This window comes from Beta vulgaris, chromosome 2 (genome assembly GCF_026745355.1).
Source record: "Beta vulgaris subsp. vulgaris cultivar EL10 chromosome 2, EL10.2, whole genome shotgun sequence".
NCBI classification, from domain to species: Eukaryota; Viridiplantae; Streptophyta; class Magnoliopsida; order Caryophyllales; family Amaranthaceae; genus Beta; species Beta vulgaris.
The window spans coordinates 14,726,622-14,747,863 of record NC_079203.1 but is presented as its reverse complement, the minus strand read 5'-3'; the positions used below and the strand labels follow the sequence as shown (position 1 = coordinate 14,747,863).

General features: G+C 34.1%; 2 long non-coding RNA genes across 2 annotated transcripts; one reads left to right on the top strand and one right to left on the bottom strand.

Annotated features, from left to right (window-relative positions):
• The first annotated feature begins 420 nt into the window (after positions 1 to 420).
• LOC125494730 (uncharacterized) lies at positions 421 to 2,279 on the top strand. The gene is made up of 3 exons (XR_007270997.2): positions 421 to 742; positions 828 to 938; positions 1,090 to 2,279. It is a non-coding gene; the product is annotated as an uncharacterized LOC125494730 (long non-coding RNA).
• A 701-nt stretch (positions 2,280 to 2,980) lies between these two features.
• Positions 2,981 to 5,687, bottom strand: LOC104887272 (uncharacterized). Its single transcript, XR_789329.3, has 3 exons — positions 5,549 to 5,687; positions 5,197 to 5,282; positions 2,981 to 3,272 (listed from the first exon to the last, which is right to left on the bottom strand). It is a non-coding gene; the product is annotated as an uncharacterized LOC104887272 (long non-coding RNA).
• Positions 5,688 to 21,242: the final 15,555 nt, after the last annotated feature.

Genomic DNA, 21,242 nt, shown 5'->3' with positions numbered 1-21,242 from the left:
CATATTAGGGTCCTCGGGTTTTTGGATCACTCCATCGACAAACCCAAACTTGTGTCGTGCCTTAAGGGAGAGGTTCATAGCCCTCGCCCAACTCACATAATTCTCCCCTGTAAAGACCACGTGGGTGATCGGGTTCCTCGGCTAGTCACCGGAGCCGAGGTAGTATTGAGAGGTGGTTATCACATGTCACTCTCCTTTTTCGGCATTCACAATCTTTTTCTCGTCTCCCATGGCAGAGTTTAGGTCCCTCGCGATTCACTCGGGTGAGGCTAGGGTTCCGACAAGATGACGAGCAGGTCTGGCGAGCAGGATCAGTTATCCGGCTCCGATACCATGCCACGACAGCAGGTCGAGATTGGTTGAAGGTTTCGTGTTTCTTGTGTCTTGAGAATGCCTCTTACAATAAACATATACAAACCTAGAAAGTACACTAACACATGGGCCAATACAAAGTAACTACAAGGGCCCAAAGCATATTAACAATAGAAATACAACCTAATATAGCTCAAATACAATCCAACATCATCATTAAAGAATAATGTTACAGACATTAAATGGACTGCTTGTGTAATTATATGTCACTTTTCCAACTTCCCTTGAATTAGTATGATTACAGTAGATATACCAATTTTTTCCCCATGAAAAAATTCGTCTTTCTTGCAAGATTTTCACTTTCAACAAGCATGGCAACCGTCTTTTATCGCAATCCACCTGGAGAGAAGGAAGATGTCCTTCGCAAATGGTTCAAACCTAACCCTTACCCTTCCAATCATTACTTACAAGCAAACATTTAATACTAAATAATGTCCTTCTTTACACTGCAACAGTGTTGCGGAAAAGCGTGGGAGTGTAGTTGATCCTATGGCACGGATCAATGAAGTTAGGAATTCATTTGCTCAAATAGAGATCCTCACAATAGAAGTGATCAAGAAAAAAAGGTTTTAACAACACCCCTTTAATCTACTGCACAGATCGCATTAAGAACTTTTACATACTTTATATCAGTTTGTTGTGAATGTAGTTCAAACCTCTTAGCCTAACACTGAAAGATCAGCAAGTTATATGCATTTTTCCTTAAAAAAATTGCAGGTGGAAAATACGCTCCAAGAAGAAAATCATTGGATCAAAGTGATTATGCCTGAGCCTGACCACTCCAAAGTTGTTCCATACGTTGGCTGCAACAACTGTGGTAAACGTACTGGCTTGGACTGTGGTGCCTCCTATAATTGCAAATTTTTCCTCAAAGAAAAGTGTGTTTCAACTCCCAAGTAAATGAAATAAACCTCCCCTACTAGCAACTGTTAATTTCACATTGTCCCTCTCAAACTTAACATCTCCTTGTGAACCAGGATTACCTTCATGTTTGATGCTTGCGATGAAATTGATGAGATGCCTTCACAGCATTTACGCAAGAATGTGAAACTTTGTTTAAGATGTCAGCAGCAATACATGCCCAGATTGGCGATGAAGTCTCAAAAACTTATTCTACCATTAAGCTTCACCCATGGTTTATGGTTAAACCAACATTTGAAAAGCACATAGAACCAACTACTTTCGTATAGTAACTAGACATTGTGAAGTTCTATATTTCGAAATGTACAAATCGGTTTAAGCCACCATTCGTTTGCATCTTTGCCTTACTTTACCTCCAACCATACCACCATTAGAATCAGCAGAAAAAAAAAAAACAATTTATGTTAGTCCACCAAAATTCCCTAAGTAAAAGTACATTCATTCCCCTTATTGCAGTTCATGTTCGAGTTACAAATACATCTAACCAAGATTACTCCCCTTATTGTAGGGAACTTTCGACTTCAGGGGAACTTTCGACTTTGAACCAATTGCACATGGGCTGAGCACGAACTACTTCCTCTTGCAGATCGTTCCAGCAACTTCGTTTGCAAGAAATAAGATCCTAAGCTAGATCCCCAAAGCAATCTAGTGGAATTATTAATGCACACTATGCGACTCAATCCCTTTTGAAGTTAAGTGGCCTTCTTATAGGAACACTAACCTTTTGCACTGTTTATAGAAAAAAGTTGTGTTCCTATGGGATACCCCTACTACTTGCCCTCTAGCATCCGTTTTTGTTTAAAAGAGGTAAGTCGTAACTGTTTTGTAAAATACTCCAGTTCCACTTTGTTTAGATTTGGTTAAGTGTGCACAATCTAGCTTAGCATGAGCAGAAAAACCAGTAAACTTAAGCTACTTTACGCTTATCAAAATTATGTTGAAATTTTATTCCTATGTTAAGTCACTTACTGTTACCATGTGTTCTACTTCGTGTATACTATTGTCTTATAGTTTTATCCAAATATGCTACTTAGCATGTGAAACCATGTCGCATCCTTGCTGCAAATGGTCCTCTTACCATTTGATGATTTTGGACAAAGTGATTTCAAACATGAGTTTTCATGAGTACGTTTATAGACTGAATTAAAGAATCCTCATGAAATGTCGCTTTGCGTGTGTATTTGAAGGGTACTCCTAGCCTACTGGGTAGGGTATATTGTTGAGATTTGATTTTATTTTGCACCAACATGTGCAAATCGCCAAAATAAGCATAAAAATGCATTAAAATACCATTGAATCACTATTACAAAAAAAAAAAAAAAAACTGGGAAATCAGTTGAAAACGGCCTAGGAAACCGTACTACAACTGGTGTCTATCTCACAGGTGTCCTAGATTAGGAGACCGGCTATGATAACTGGTTTCTTATATTATTTGTGAGACCAGTTGACAGCTAAAATCAGTATCTTAAGTTAGGAGACCAGTTAACATTTAAAACCCGTCTCCTTACCTTAACTTTTGAAACCAATTATTGACTACAACCAGTTTCTTAGGCTTATTACATTTTTCAAAAAGAAATTAGGATAGAATACGGTATACATAAATCATAATGTATCTGCTCTTGTATTTACAGCTCCTTGTAGATATGCTTTTTTTCTATAAAACAATATATAAATAACTACAACAATATTATTAAACAGGTTTTCTTTGATTGATCTATTCATCTTGTCAAAAAAATATTTGCTACATTTAATAATTTCTCTTAAAGCATCAATTTCTTCCAATAATATCATAAAAATAAAGTTTTTATAATCTAATGCTACCTACTAAAACTAAAATTCTAAAAAAAATCAAATAATATGTACAATTCAAATTTGACCGTCGTTGTCTTCAATATCCATCCACTTTGTTTGGTTTTCCAAATATGCTGCCCACATATCTCTTACCTCGTCAATCATCTTTTGTGAATAACAGAAAAGTCCTACAAAATATTTTCAAATTATTATAGTTAGAGTGTTTGTCAATTAATAAAGCAAGAGCTCAATAAGAGACAACAACCAACTATAAATGCAGAATTGCAGTTATAGTTTGCTAAACTTTAATGGAACAAAACAAATTCCTTTCATAAATCATACTGGTTGATCAGCCCAATAAAAAATTGATATTGTTAAGTTGGGAAGTGTAAAATATACTATCGTAACATGTAATCAACAAAAGAAGATTGCTAAATTCCATCCTGCATTCATATCAATGGATAACTAAACATTTTTTTACTGAACCAACAAAATCATAGAACAAAATGTTTTCTCTTCAAGAAAACACGGCAATATAATGATAATAGATAATAAAAGCATTCACCCACGCATTCAACCACTTAGCAAAAATTTAAAAAATGCAACCAAAAAAAAATTATAATTTTTGTATTCGATAGTTCTACATGCAAAACATGTTAGCCATATAGGCTCCGTTTGGAAAACAATTTACGATGGAAAATACAATTCCAAAATTAGTTTTCCGTTGTTTGCTTTTATGTAATGAAAATGATGAAATGAAAGGAAAAGTAATGAAGTAGTGAGAAAAGTGTACAAGAGAGATAAGGAAAACAATTTTCCCTTCATTTTGAAAGGAAAATGGTTTTCCATCATTTGGATAGTAATTTTACCTCAAGGGAAAATGGTTTTACACTTTTTTGTCAACCAAACAATGTAAAACTAAAAACAGAAAAAAAACGGTTTTACGAGAAAATGTTTTACACCCTGCCAAACGGAGCCATAACATCGGTACCTTTTTACATTGGTACCAATGTAAAAAGTGCGAATTTAAAAAGGTACCTGATTACAAAAATCCTTCTTTTTCCCCCTTAAATCTCCCATGAGGTGGTGAGTAGTTAAGTACTAACACCAGATTACTTTTATTACTATGTATCTTAGAAGATACTTTATACTTCCTAGTTCCTACAGTTAGGCTTTTTCATCAGCCTTTCTGAAACCATCTAAGCGGATATTTCCATTGTTTGTGTTTCATCCTTGTAAACCTCCCTAAGCTTGGCCATACAGGATGTAGGAAATCAAATTGTGGGTTGTAGCAATGATCCAATGCCATAAGGAGGAAGAATATTGTTATGCCTCTTAAAAGATTGTGACTGACAGTACACATCATAATTTTAATATCAATTACATTGGCCATATCGGTCTCTTTATATCAGGCCCTGTATCAGCTGGTATGACCAATGCTGAACAACCCTTTACGAGAAGGGGATATATCTGTTCTGTGAGCCAAGAAACTGATATCTCTCTTCAAACATCGTATGTCTGTTGGTATAAAATGCTGCCAGATTGTCGCTCTTGTCTGTGCATAATTTGAGCACTTAGTTGCAGATAATGCAATATAAGAAATCGAAATGCTTAAGGAAGGAGGATCAAGCTATCTGCTTGTATGCCCCATTAACTGTGGAAGATGGAAGTAACAAACTTCTTCATCAATTTACTCACAATGACAGCATACTCGATGGAAGTGAAAATAGTTTAAGATAAGTAGACTTGAAAGCTCCAAAACGATAAGGTGGGATAGAAACAGCAAGCTTATAACAAAATATTAAAGCTCAAATGCGGCACGACCATTAACTTATGCAAATTGCACACAAAACATTCTCATCCATTAGCACAGGCCACAGAGCATTGCCAAAGGAACCTTTTTCTGTACAACTTTCATATAAAAACTAAGATGAAAAACCCACCAGATGGCAAATGCTATGATAAAAAAAAAAAAAGGAGAACACTCTCAATCTGTAAAATAATCACAATATAGATCAAGGCACGCAGTCCAAACATCAAATCCAACAAAAATAAGAAGAAAAAATCAGGCAAAATGAACTAAAAAAAAGGATTGTTGCATGAGCAGCTAACCTGATACTTTGAACGAAATCTACAAGAGAGAGATAAAAGGAGGTAGAAGAAGCAAATGGTGTTGGGCTCCTTTTGATATAGATTCGCTGTGAAATGTCGAACGAAATTCGTATAAGAAATACGACAAACTGTGAAAAGGTTATCAATTTCACTAATCAATGCAGCGCAAATAGAGTTTAAATGGGATGAAATTTCAAAAAGAATAACACAATCAAACAGAAATAAGATTCACTCTAACTAGATTCCCCTCAAATTGGGAACGAATTTCATCGATTTCGAGTTAGAATCTATAAAAGCGAAAAACTCTAAAGATAATGAAAGATGAAAAATGGAGGAGAAGTAGAGAAATTACCAGCACAGCATGGAGTCGGATGATCTTTCTGAAGATCCTTCAGTTTCTTAAGTTTACGCTTTGGCACAATGAAAGAATTTTGGGAAATTCTAATCGGTAACCCCTCTTTTTACCAATTTCTCAATGGTAACCCCCTTTAATTTTTTATTGTCAATGGTAACCCCAATTATGAGTAATTCTCAACCATGACCTTAAATCACTAATTAACACCTTTAATAACTTATTAACATATATTTTTAATATTAATTTCAATATTCTTAATATTAATTACAAAAGAAAACCTTTTATTAATTATTTTCCCGAAAAAAACCCCAGCCACCATGGACAACCCCCCACCCACGACCCCAGCCACCATGGACAACCCCCCACCCACGACCCCAGCAAACCAATCGACCACCCCCACCCAACAACCCAACCAAATCACAACCTCACAACCTGCCCAATCAACCGCCCCACCTTTAATGACCCTTCACGCACCTTTCAAGCCATAAATTGTAGCCTCTTTAACCACTGAAACCGCCATCTCAGCCACCTGCAGCACTGCACAACGACCACAATTCCAGCCTTATACCACCTCGAAATTTAGCCCTGCTACCATCCCAAAACTACAACCAAAAAAAAGAAAAACGGGAAAAAAAAGAAGAAAAAAAACAGAAATTGATCAAGGAAAGGGGGTCGGGCAGCTGGGGCGGTTTGGGGTGAAGGGTTAGGCGGTTGCGGTGGTGATGGGGTGGGGGTGGTTGAGGTGGGTCGAAAAGGGGTGGGGGTTGCTAGGAGTGGTCGGATCGAGGTGGGGGAGGCCGATGTGGGGGTGGGGAGGCTCGTTGGGGTGGCTGAGGTGGGGGGTGGTTTCGAGGGTGGGGGGTTTCGAGGGTGGGGGTTCGGTGGTGGTGGGTTTCGTGGGGAGGGGTTCAGTGGTTGGCTGAGTCGTGGGGGGGTTTCGAGGTGGCTGGGTTCAGTGGTGGGGTTTTCTGGGGTGGGGGAAATCGGGGGTGGGGGAAGTCAGGGTGGGGTGGCTAGGTGGGTGGGGTGGCTAGGTGGGTGGGGTGGGTATGTTGGGTGAGGAGAGAGAGAGTGTCAAAGTGTGGGTGCTAATTATCTAATTTAATGTCAATTAATACCAAAATACACTAATTAAGGTCATGGTTGAGAATTACTTATAATTGGGGGTTACCATTGGCAATAAAAAAAATAAAGGGGGTTACCATTGAGAAAAAGGAAAAAAAAAGGGGGTTACCGGTGAGAATTTCCCAAGAATTTTCGAAGCTCCGAAAAACCTTATAATTCGGCAAAACAAAAATTCACTTCGTAAAAGAAGGGTTTTGCTAAACGACGTCTTAGAATTTTCTATTAACGCCCTAAATACAGTATATTTTGCATTTATTTTCTCTCTCTTTCCCTTAACTCACTTTCCTAACCCCTCCAATTTCAAAAATTTTTCTCTTTTTTTTCTGAAGATCCTTGGTGGACGCCTTCCTTTTTTAAAAAAAAATTCAGAAAATAAGGGGGCGCCCACCGAGGACGCCCCACCACTGGTGGAGGCGTCCTTGGTAGGTGCCTCACCATGTGGTGGAGCGCCTGCCAAGGACGCCATTACCGGTGGTGGGGCGTCCTTGGTGGGTGCCCCCTTTTTTCTGAAATTTTTATAAACGAAAAAAACAAAGAAGAAAACAAGGGGGGGTGTGTCAGGGTACGGTGGTTGTGGTGGTGCCATGGAGAAGAAGATGGTGGTGGTGGTGGTGCCATGGAGAAGAAGGTGGTGGTGGTGGTGGTGCCGTGTAGAAGAAGGTGTGGTGGTGGTAGTGACGTGTAGAAGAAGTTGTGGTGGTGGTGCCGTGGATAAGAAGATGGTGGTGGTGGTGGTGGTGGTGATGGTGGTGTGGCAGGGTACGGTGGTGTTGGTGGTGCTGGTGGTGTAGCGGGAATTGAACTTTTGAAATTGGAGGAGGGTTTAAGGAAGTATATAAATACAGTATAAAAATACTGTATTTAGGGCATTAGTAGGAAATTGTAGGACGTCGTTTAGCAAATAAGTAAAAGAAGGAGCAATTAATGGAGTTCGGAGAATTTGGATTATCGGGAGTGGTGGTTTACTAGTTTGAGATTTTGGTGATGGTGGTTTCACAGCAAGTGGTGGGATTGAGAAAAAAAATTCTGAACTTCTAAAAGCATGTTGTACAGAAGTCTGCTACGTGCTAATGTTTTTTTTAAAAGGGTTGCTCCTTATTTGTTGCTTTAGAAAGGAAAAATCCTAAAAATAAAAAGTAGAATAGCACGTATAGGTATAGATATAGTACCTTAGTGTTTTGTTAAGAAGTTGAATTGAAAAAATAAAATATTTCAAGAAAATCGATTTTACTTAGAAGCTAAGTATTTTCCTATCCCGCAACAACTTTTTTAATAAGTCAAATAGTTATTGTTAAGAGACTAGGTTTGGATAATCAATGGTTTGCTATGTTTCAGAAATGTGTTAGTAACCTTAACATGTGTCCTATAGATGGTCTCCTTGGCCTTTTTTGTTGTTACACCCTAGTAATTCACCTCAATAAATAACTCAGGATATTTTTTCTTCATTTCATCTTCGACTTCCCACGTTGCCTCTTCAGACTCATGGTTAGACCAAAGTACTTTCACGATATTCACATCCTTATTGCGTGTATTATGCACCTTTCTATCCAAGATTTTCACAGGTCTTTCCTCATATGTGAAACTACTATCAATTTAAATTCTTTCGGGCTCCAAGACATGATTCTGGGTATATCTCTTCAGTTGGGAAAGATGAAACACATCGTGCATATTCTCAAATTTCATAGGCAAAGCCATCTTATAAGCTACCTTTTCAATTCTTTGCAAAATCTCATATGGGCCAACATACTTAGCACTTAATTTGTCCTTCTTACCAAATCACATCACTCCTTTAATTTAGTCGGTAACACTTTCAAAAACACTTTATCACCAACTGCGAATTCATCTTCTCTTCGTTTCAAATTAGCATAACTCTTGTGCCTATCCTTTGTAGCTTGAATTCTAGACTGGATCAACTTTACATTCTTAACAATTTCCTCAATGTCCATACTATATTCTCACTAAAATCATTCCAGCAAATGGGACTTCTTCATTCTCTTTCATATACAACGCATCAAAAGGAGTCATCTTAATACTCGCATAGTAACTATTGTCATATATATGAAAACTCAATCAAGTCTAACTGATCTTCCCAACTACCTTGGAAGTCAATTGCATACGCTCTTAGCATACTTCCATAGTCTGATTGGTCCTTTCAGCCTGACTATCGATCGCAGGATGAAGTCCTACATTGGTGGGAAAATGAAACATCAAGTTTTTGTTCTCTACAAAATACTACTCCAAATACCTAACTCAAGGTATATGGAGCTGCTCGAGCTTGGGCTTGTATTCGGCGATCTCGAGTTCAAGTCAAGCCGAACCGAGCTCGTATTCTAATTTCTCGAGCTCGAGCTGGGTTTTGCCTATTATAGAGTCGAGCCTGCCCAGGCTCGATCTCAATTCGGCTAGTTAATACCCCTAGGACCAATTCAATCAAAAGTTTAAGCTAATGGTTGAAGCACTGGAATAGTTTTATACTTTATCATTTCTGACACTAGTAAAGCAGGTTTGAGACAAAGCCTGATTTATCAGGGTCTAATGCTGCTCACATATCGTTCATTTATTGATGGAATTGGACCTAAAACAACCATTCAAGTTTTTTTTATCAATTATGTATTAGTGATAACATTAAGATGAAGCGGCAGAGTTATTGGCGATTAGAGAAGGGTTGCAGGTTACGTGGGACTATTGTTACCCAAAGGTGGAAGTGGAGTGTGATGCGTTGTGAGTGGTTCAACTTCTGGCTAAGCCGATGGATGTTGTGAATCATCCTTTGAGATTGTGATCAGTGATATATATCAGCATTCTGGTTGCGAGAGATTGGTGTGTGGAATTCATCCATTCCAGAAGAGAGACGAATGTGGTGGCTCATGGGCTTACAGTGACAGCGGTAGATCAAAAGGACATCATAGTGGTGTATGTTCTCATCCCAGAACATGTCAAGGGGGTCTATCTTAGGGATTTAGAATATGTGGCTAGCTCATCGTGATGTTTTGCGATGGAGTTTGTCTTGTTCTCGTAGTAAAAGTTGTAACTTTTGGTTGTCCAGAATCTGTTGGCTTAGGTTGACTTGTTTTATTTTGGGTTAGGCTCTGAACTTGTAGCATGATTTGTACTACTGGTTTCTGTTCCTTTTTGGGAGGCTTGGTCTCTTGTTAATATAAGCTAGTTTCCTTCTGATTTTTTTTAAAAAAGATAACATTAAGATAAAGGAAAATTCATCAGAAACCATCTTATAAAAGTTTTTTTTTTGTCTTAAACCACCTTTTAAAAAAATAAGTGGGTGTGTATGCCACCTTTTCGGATTTTTTTGGGAAGCCACCACTTATCGGAATCCGATGGTTGACTTTAATATTCCGGCATTCACCATTATGTGCAACGCACGTGAAGTCATTAAACCTTCTTTTCACCCTTTTTTTCCAGATTTCCCCCATTTCTTCCTCCTTCACTCCTTACTTCTTCCTCTCTTCTTCATCCATTAACTCCAACCACCCAACACCACCATTGTCACGTTCATTCGACCGCAACATGTCCATTCTCTCTTCCCCTCACTACCTTCTACACTCCCTCTATACTTTTTCTCTCTCCTCCGCCTTTCTTTCCTAACATAGGAGAAACAATCAACCTATAATAATGGTGCCAGATTCAGGGGCCCTACACAACGACACATGTACACACATAATCGTGTATTCCCATTTAGTACCCTATGATGACTAATACAACTTCTCCAATTGGTCCGGATCAAGGAAAGAATAAAGAACGAGTCTAAAATAAAATATTTTGAGCCCAAATTCATTTTCTAACTCTTTTTATTAACTCATTCCAAAAACCCTTTTAATAACTAGTTTTACTATGCCCACTTCCTAAAACGTTTTAAAATAACTTTTTTAGAAATCCCACCTTTGAAAAAACCTTTGAACAATAATTTTATGAAAGCCCATTTTTTAAAAAAACATTTTCTAAGCCCAATTCCATTAATAGAATTAATTAATTTTATGGATTAGTTTTATTAATAAAAATATCTTTTATAAAAATAATCTTTTTCCAAAGTGTTTTTAAATATCTTTTATCTAACTCTTTTCTAAAATCTTTCAAAATATTTTTTTTAAAAAAACCTACTAACTATTTTCTAAAATCTCTTAAAAACTTATTATCTTTCGAAAACCTATTACAACTAAAGTACCTAAACATATATATATATATATATAAACCTAGAAAAATTTGTCTACACGTCATGTACACATCTCTTCCGTCCATGTGTCAAGTGTAAATGAATTTTCTGCCACGTCAGCACAACCTATTTCTTGGACAAGTGGCAACATGGTTGCTATGGACATTGAACTCACCATATAATTGTCGTGCAAATCTCACCAAATCATGCCTAATCAGTTTCATGATCATTGCCAAGTTTGGTAAATTTTTAATGCTATTTTTTATTGCCACTTTAATCTAGATATTTTTTAAATGCTATTTTTTTAATGCATCAATTAAAATCTCCTAAATTCGGTAAATTTATAATTTAATCTACCCATTAAATTACTTGATGTATGCAAATATAATCACCACTACATAGTCTATAATAAAATCCTATTTTTTTAAGGAGAGTGTCAAACATAAAATCCTAATAATTTTTGAGGAGAGTGTCAAACATAAAATTCTAATTATTTTATAGGATCGATCGATGCATGATTTACATTTATAAAGATTTCACCCACCTCCTATATTACTGATCATAACCATTAGATAAATTCAAACATCTGTCAATGATTTACATTTAGTACTTTCTTTCAAACCTCTAGAACTCGCAAAAATTGAAGAGAGAGAAAGCAATAAGTTTTGTTGTTAAAAAAATTTGAAAGCAAACTCTTCTCCATGTCATATACTCATAATGAGTAAAGAGAAAGCAACTAGCAAGATTGAAACCAAACACGGAATTTAAAAAAATAAACTCACAAAATTGAGATAATGCAATAGGTTTGTTGTTTAAATCTTTTGAGCTAAGATCAAGTAAAAAGTTGAGATGATTCGAGAGAATTGAAGAGAGAAGGTTAGACATATTTGGGTTCATAAGAGAAATTAGAACAAAAAAGAAGAGAGAAACTGGCGATTTTGAACCGAGAGGGAAGGATAAGTTTAAAGCGAGAGATTGGCGATCTGGAATTTTGCAACAATAATCATACTCATGAGCCATGGAGGCAGAGGAAAGGAGGAAGAAGGCAGAAGACAGAGGGCGACTAGGGGATAGAAAATTGATAGCCCTTGACATATGGTCTTCAATCTTCATACTATATTTTAATTTCCCCGTTTTCTTTTGGCAATTTTTCATTGTCGTTATTTTCAACTTTGAGAGTCTTTTTAGTTGCGTCAAATATTATTCCTCAGAAAAAAAAAACACTTGCATCAATATTAAAATTGAAGGCTTTTAACATCGATATTAATTAAGACTTAGGCCTGTTCTTCCCAACTTATTTTCAGTTCAGTTCAATTCAATTCCAATTAGTTCAGTTCAGTTATAATTAATTCAATTTAGTTCACTTCAGTTCCTAATTTATTTATTATCATTACTATTAGTCAAGTTAATTTAATTCAGTTCAGTTCAATTTAGTTGCAGTCAGTTCAGTTCAATTCAGTTACATTTAGTTGCAATCAATTCAGTTCAATTCATTTTAGTTCAATTTAGTTGTTTTATACGGAAGAGAACACAACCTTAGTCGTAGATTTTGATTATAATGTAGACAATTTATTTTGGAGTTGCAGGATAGATAATTTTCACAACTTTTTATATTGCTTAATTATTACTCCAGTAGAGTATATTATTATTAGATATTATAGTAGTATACAATAATTATCTTTACGTGTTACACATTAATAATGTAGGGGTAGCAATCAGTTCGAGTTGGGTTAATTTCGAGTTCACCTGATTTCTATTTCGGGTCACTTATTCCTAACCCAAACCTGACTTGATTCTGATTTTAGACCCAAACCTTTTCGATTTCAGGTTGACCCGAAACCAACCCAAAATGACTTGACTTTAAATTTAATTATTGCAATAATTCTACACATTTACTGAGTCTTGAATTCAAATGTCAACTTAATCAAATTTAGAAGATTCAAGAAACGGGTTTGGTCTAATACAAGTTAGATAAACATAAAATAGGTTATAAAAATTACAAAAGTAAGGTTTATTTCAGGTTGACCTGACTTGAATTCAATCCCACTTTTAAATCAGATTATTCGGGTTGTTTTGAGGTTCAAAAATTCAACCTGAACCTAGCCCATTATTTTTTTCTAGTCGGATTAGGCCGACCCATTTTTTATTTCAGGTCGAAAATTTTAACACAAACCCAAAAAATTTTAGGTTAGATTGAAATTGGGTTATCATATTGGGTCTTATCAAGAGTTATTAGCAAAAAGGGTTTGAAAAACATTAATAGTTGATAAAGAACGTGAAAACTCAAATGTTACCACAAATATATAGTACAAAGACGTGGTTCAAAATGTTTTTACAATACTGTTATAACTAGGTTTTGGACCCGTGCATAATGCACGGGAACTTTAATACAATAAAATTGTTTATATATCCGCTACATTGAAAACATATAAACGATTATTTACGTCTACTTGATCAAAAACTTTGTGTTTAAGAGAAATACACATTTATATTAATTATAAAGTTGTTTAACAGATACATGATATTCATATGTTTTGGAAGAGTTATTTTTAATTAGAGCAAAACAAAATGTTTTAAGAAGCTACTTCATCCGTTCGTAGTCTAATATAACAATGAGATTTTTACACTATTCATTCACTATCATACCCTTTCACTATATATTGTTATTTTTATGTAAAGACAAATATATTCATGTGGGTTATTGTTAGATTCGTCTTCATATATACTTTTAAAATATCAAATGTGTATAATTTTACTAAATAGTAAATAAAGATATTAATAGTAAAAATTGAGCATTGGCAAGCGTGAAAACCCAATTGCTGCAGTAGAAAAAGAACGGATGAAGTATAATATAGTCAGAAGCAATTATATCATCATAAGTAAAGCCAACAACACCTTAGGAGGAAGATTGGAATTCCAGATTTTCTTCCACACTTCCGATACAATAGAATCGCCAACAATTGTATGGGAATTCTTAAAAAATTTAATAAAGTGATGGTCTTATTTAGTAGAACATACCAATTTTGGTGTAGCCCCATAGAAAGCCATCATCTAAGGGTTGAGATGGTAAAGGTTACGGATCTCAACCGCCTCAACAGGGAGAAAATTTGCACGAACTTGGTTTTCATCCCAGTAACCAGTGGGGGGGGGGGGGGTCAATCGTCTCATAAACTCTCTCTACATTACATCTTCATTTTTTCCTCGAAATGGCCTTAAAGTATTAGACTTCCCATTATCTTTCTGATATAGGAGTACTATTAGGCAATTTTTACCAATGACTGAGAAATGGCTACATAAAATTGGCCATGACTGAGAACTGGTCTCGGGAGATACAAACCCACCATGCGATAGGGATTGTCCTTGACTTTTGACACACGACCAACTAAAATTGCCTTTTTTGAAACCTCAGAGGAAATTTGTTCCATCTGACGGAATGAGTACCATACGGGGTATAAATACCTTATTCCACGTTGCTACCTAAAATGACCACAATTTCGTGATATATTGTATCATACTTTATTCCCCATTTCATCTGGTGGAATGAGTATCATACAGGGTTTCCCCACTCTACTTTTTTCCTAAATACCTTATTCCCCGTTGCTACTTGAAATGATCACAATTTCGATGATATATTGTATCATACCTTATTTCCCATTCCATCTGACGGAATGAGTATAATACAGGGTTTCTCAATTTACTTTTCACCTCCCAAAGACTACCTCAAGTGACTTCAATGGTCCACAATTAACCCTTATTCATTAATTTCTTCCTAAAACCAATTTTCGAATATATTAAGCGAACTAAAGTTTTAATATTCATTAAGACTAATTTAGAAAATGTAAACAAATATAAATACGCACTACTTGTATAATATATGTGTGTTTTATAGGTTCTTTATAAGATGTACATTTCAATATTATCTTCTACATCAAAGAAAAAAAAAACCAAAACAAAGTTAAATAAATTAACAACTTTTCCAATTCAATAACTTTATTTGATCTTTTCAAAACAGTTTCACTCTATTATAAACCAATTAAACTTGAATACTTATAAATCCCCCTTTTTTTTTACATATAAGCTTGACAATTAATCATCTTGTTGATTCACCTTCTAAATTAGTGTCGCAATGCTCATTAGATATCTCTCTTTCCAGTCTAATATCGTCCACACGATTTATGGTTTAAAAATTGTAACATTACTTTTATATAAAATTATAAGATAATTATTTTACTTGTAGTTCCCTAAAATGACCACAATTTTGATGATATATTTTATCTTACATCATTCCCCATTTCATCTAACTGAATGAGTATTATACAATATTAATTATATAAGAAAATCATGCGCTGCTGCTTAACTTTAATGATGAATAAGTGAGAAATATCTATTTTAGCAAGGAAACTATATTTAATCATGCATATAAGAAATAATTATTGATATCCTATAATGTCAACTACTTCATGATTCACTCATACTTTCATATATAATTTGAGTTTAGGATGTTAAATTTATGAACAGTTATATTAGTTTTTTTTTTGCAAGAATAATTAGTTAAAGAATATTGGATTATATTGAAGAAAAATAATTACTATTCTTAGTTTCTTAATACACGCAACATATTTCTTTTTGGGATATTTCATAAAACTTGCAAAATAATTCGCAAACTATTATAAAAATTAAAGAAAGCTTTATTTTATAATTTAAGCACATGTGTCATGTTTTCACTCTCTCTCCTACTCTTTTATTTTATAATTTTTATAGAATGGGCCAAATTCAAAGTGTGTGAATTTTCTTTAAAAATGATATTAGTATCAAGCGTAAGTTCATAAGTGTATGTACTTATATCGTTTGTTTCATTTGAATGTAAGAATGTGGGAAAATATTTGAGTGACCCTAGTCCCTAAGCCTAAGGTTGTCAACCTTCTTAGTCGCAATAATAGAATAATATATTAATATATATCCAATAAATTGGAGAGAGAATTGCCATAGATTAATGTTTTAATGTACTCTTGACCTTAACTTTTTAGTAGTGAGAAGAATATCCATTTTTATCTTTAAACAACTTATCTTGTCTGACATTTTCTTAATTCTCCCTTAAGTTGTCTGAAAAACACTTAATTATTATATCTAAATTTGTTTAATCTTATCTAAATTTTCCAAACTTATATTATCATAGTTATGTCAAAATTAGTTAAAGTAGACAGATGCTTATATATTGGTTTTCATTTTTTTTTACCTAATTCAATTTCTTGAACATATATATAGATGAACTCTTATTTTACCTCTCTCACTTTAACTTTGTTTTTTTTAAAAAAATACTTTTAGTATGTATTGGTCATGGATATGATTTTTTTATGATTATCATATTAGCTTACCTAAACCACTTTGGGACTAAAAATTGAATATTTGAGTTGTTATTGTTTTTGTTATATGTAATCTCTAGTCATAATCATGGTGTGTTATATTTTTTTCAACAAAATCATCTTTTTATTTCTTGTTTGGTAATAAAATAAACTTGCATTACTATTATTATTACATTTGCATATTTTCTTGAAGGGGCTAGCATCTCATGATAATGGTGTGGTATTCATTACCAAAAGTGAATAATATTAAAAAAAAAACTTATTAGACCAATGTACCCATTGGCTTGAAATTAGGTAATTTTTAAATTAATTATATTATATAAGTTTGATAGGTGTGATGAAAAACTTAAAGTTGTTATACCAACGCACCCATTGGCTTGTACTTAGCTAATATTTGTTTTATATTTAAATTTCATATTTTGACTTTTTGAGTATCTTGTATTAGTGAAAAACTTAAAGTTGTTATATCAATTCATCTTTTTCATTGTATATTTTCTCTCTCCTCTAAATTGGTATTTAGCTTGAAAATAATTCCATAACTGGTTTTTGTGAAAATAATAAGAATGACCGCTAAGATAATATATGATTTTCGTTTAAAAAAAAAGATAATATTTGATTTGTTTCCTTAATTGATAATTGGTTGATTGATTCCTTTAGTTATTGTAGTTGATATTATTTCCTTCATTGTTAAATTAATTGATTATTGTTAAAATTATTTTTAGCAATGCCACATGGCATAAACAAGCATTAGGTCAAAAAGTTGAGGGTGAAGGAGAACAGAGGAAGGTTGAGGTCTTGCCACGTAGGACAATTTTTTCTTGCTTTAATATTATATATGATTACTGTTATTTAATAATTCATTTGTGTGATTCATCCACTTCATTGAGATACAGGGTTTTTTCGTGTTTCCTCTTCAACAAATATTACATGCAAACTTGCAGTGTTTTACCATATATAACATAATATCTCTATTATATAAGGGAAGGGGGGAGCAATGGTGTCCTCTTTTGAAATGCCTATTTTGCCCCTCTTCCCTTTCTAAATTACAAATTCACTTACTAATCAAAGGGGCTTCAAATAAAAATATCAAAAATATAATTGCAACACTCACTCACAAGGCAACTAAAATCATAAAATTGCATAATTTACGTTATGCAAATCACTAAAATGAGGAACATTAAAAAAACTTAAAAATTCACTTACAAACTAAAACCTATGAAAAAATTGACTTGAAATCAAAGTGTTCACTTTCTTTACAATATATGAAGTACTGTACTTAATTCAAATATCAACTTAAAAAATATAATATTAGAAATCATAAATTCAATAAAATTTCTATTTTGTTCATAAAATTTAACTTTGAAAAGTAAAAAAAAAAAAAAAAGAATGGTGTGAGAGACTTAAGTGACAGAAACTAAACCAATCAAATTTTGCAACTAAAAACAATTATACTTCGTATGTTTAATGTTCAAATTTTGACTCTTATGCCGAAGAAAATCAAGTTTATGTTTCGAAAAAAACTCAAGCACGCATCGCGTGCAAAAAAAATCTAGTATACACATATCATATTTGATATACTTCCTCCGTTTTTTTAGATGTTACACTTTCTATTTTAGGAAGTTTTAAATTAGATGTTACACTTTTATTTTGGATAATAAATTCTCTCTATCTCTCTCCTATCACATGTTCATATGGGACCCTTTTGTTTTTCATTCTCCCTATCTCTCTCATCTCCAAAAATTACATAGGAGTCCGTGATTTAAAAAGTGTAACATCTAATAAAAAACGGAGGAAGTACAAATTTAATCAAAAAAATAAACTTCCGTGCATTTTTTGCACGGGTGGAAAACCAGGACGTTATATAACACTTGTCTCTTCCCGATCTCAGGGAACAACTCACCTTCCACGGCACAAATTCTCTACACTCCGGCTAATTCTCTCGCATAACTCCTTAACTCACCACCTAAAACCTGATTTCATCTCATACACATTCATCTACATCTCACAAGAACCACCGTCTATCACCTACAACAGCCTACATCGCCTACCCCCTTTAATCTTCATCCTAGTACGTAGCTCATCTTTCCAAGTCAACATAGCAAGATCAGCATTCATCCACTAATATCTCACACCAGTCCTCCTAATACTACATTGCTAGTTTACTACTACACAAGCCCTCGCGCCTAACACACGTCAATCCTCGTTAAACACAAAATACCAAGAGCATCATCACCCAATACTGCAACAATTCACCTTACAAAAAACGACAATTCATACTAAGCAATTGGTATAATATTACAAGGGTGATTTTACAAAAAGATAGTTACTATTTAAGGTTTGTTCAATATTTGATTCAAGATCCGTACAAATCAACCATTCCAGGCGGTGGTATAATTTATGAGGCTCAACTAAATTAACTATCTTTATTTTATTTTTATATTTATTTTTATTATTTTCTTGAAGTTACTCATATTCTATTCGTGATGTAGATTGTTAACGTATTTATGTAATTGTAAGTACTGTATATATTATACTAACTCCCTGCGATCTTTTCCTGTCCGATTGCAATATTTATCACTTTGTATTTATTGTTAATCAAGACTTGTATAAATATTCTAACTAATTCAAATAATATGGACAATCTGCTAGGAACCTTGTAATTTGATTGTCTAATAACTTGTCACTAAAAAATATAGTCTTTTATGTGTTTTCTGAACCAACTTAGATTAATTATCTGTAGGGTGCTTAAAACGTTATTTGATTATTCTTATGCATAAAATCTGTCATGAATCGATATTTAGTATAAGCCAGCAATAATGAGCAATATAGTTCCTGACTATATTGTATCCTCACCCCCGAACTCAATCTTTGGTTAACTTTGACCAATGACCACCATCTACGATTCATTCTTATTTATGCCTTAGAATAATATGCATGGCTATTGTTCAGCCACCATAAGGACAATCTACCTTGTCTCATTAGCACATGTTCTCTGTGTGAGGCCACCCTCGAGGGGTTTGCGCTTTGTCCTTCCAAAAAGCTTCCTGAGTGATAGTGTGGATCTTAGTTATAAGCAAACCTACCCAACCTTGACATTGTTATCTTGTTCTTGACTTGAGAGCTTGAGTGCGTCTTACACGTCACCACCTCTTTAAGAAGGGGTACGAAGTGTAGGATCAATCTCTTAGTCATGGACCCTGTTCAACCTTAACCTAAACCTGACCATAGTTAAATATAAAACTGGACTTTAGGTTGATAACTTTGCATACCATGCCATTTGTGCATATTTGTGTGTGTGTGATTTAATTGCCTTGTATTATGTTGGGCTAAAAGATGTTTTAGACTTGTTTCATGGACTGATTTAATTAGACCACTTAACTTGACTCCTAAAAACTATTTTTGGACTATATTTCATGATTTCTAAACTATTGAGTTGCTTAAAACTAATTCAATAAGCTTTTTAATTATATTATGAGATTAAGTTATTATTCCACTAACCCTCAAGTTCACTTATAATAACTAGCTAGCTTGACTTGCTAGTTTATGTAATTAAATAATATTATAATAATGTTATGGTTCTATTATAGCTTTAAACTTAATTAGTTTATTAATGGACGACTAATTAATGATTAACTATGAACTCCTATAAGTTTATATTCTCGAATGGTTATATAATATGTAATAATATAACTTTAATGTTTCGGTAATTCTAAAGGTATAACTAAAGGAGTTATTTCACCTAATTAGTTGTTTAAGAGTCACCTTAAGAAGTTATTAACGACTAAGAAATAATGACTTTTAATGAGACCTTTACGACGTTATAATGAACGCTATGACCTTAATAAGCGCTAACTAATATTAGGCTTAAAAGCTAAATAACGAAACGTTCATTAATAAAATTATTCTTGAATAGATTAAATATGATAAAGGATATTACAAGCCTCCCCCAGCTATCAAGGTTGGTAAGCAAGAATTCAGGTAACGTCTACTGCTAATACCAGCATTTCTCTTCGAAGTATGTTTTATGATCATGATTAATATTATGTTTTATATATGGATCGGATTGCGGGAAATGAAATGTTTTATGATGGTTATGATGATATGATGATATGATGCTATGAAATGATGATGGTGGTGATGATGATGATGTTATGATGAAATGAAAAGAATATAATTATTCATGATGATTACGATATGCTTAAAAGAAATGAAACATGATAAATCCAAGTGAAAGACGGTTCTTGGCAAATATCCCGTTATCCTGGGTCGTGCACGTACCTCCCGACCGGTTAACCACCTCCCGTTTAGTGAGGGATATTGTCCTCGGGTGGCCCGCGCATTCTATATTATGGGCATTGACGCCACCTCCCGTTTAGTGAGGACTTTTGTCCTCGGGTGGTTGCCTTCCGTTTACGATGTTACTATGTTCTGGGGAGACGTCCCTTCTGTTGTACGAGCTAAGTTACCAAAGTAAAAGATGTATGAAGATGAACATGATAAAGAAGACAATGTAACATGTTATGATATGTTTGCAAAATAGTTTTACTTATTCTCTCCTCACTGTTTCTAAATAAAATGATGTGAAATGAATTTACGTTGTTATAGTAGTATGTTACTGAGCCTCGGCTCATGACGTTTTTGTTTTATGTTTTAGGTATGGAAGAACAATTGAGGATCACTAATAGACTGCGTTATGGAGATTATATATGATTTTATGAGGTTTTAGGATATTTTGTATGATGGATAAACAAGTATTATTTTACGATGAGTAATTGTATAGTGAACTTTTCAATTTTAGGCTATTATTTTATTAGTGGGCCATAACCCACGGGCTTAAAGTATGTTTTCGCTGACGATTAAGGTTGTGTAATTTGTCGGGGCGTTACAACATTGGGGTAGGATATATAACAAATAAATATTTAAGTGTACAACTTGGAAAAAGAAAATATTAGGAATCCAATATAAAAAATGTTGAAATATATATATAGGTACCCTACAGAAAGACGGAGCTGGCAAAATATTATCCAACCCGCCA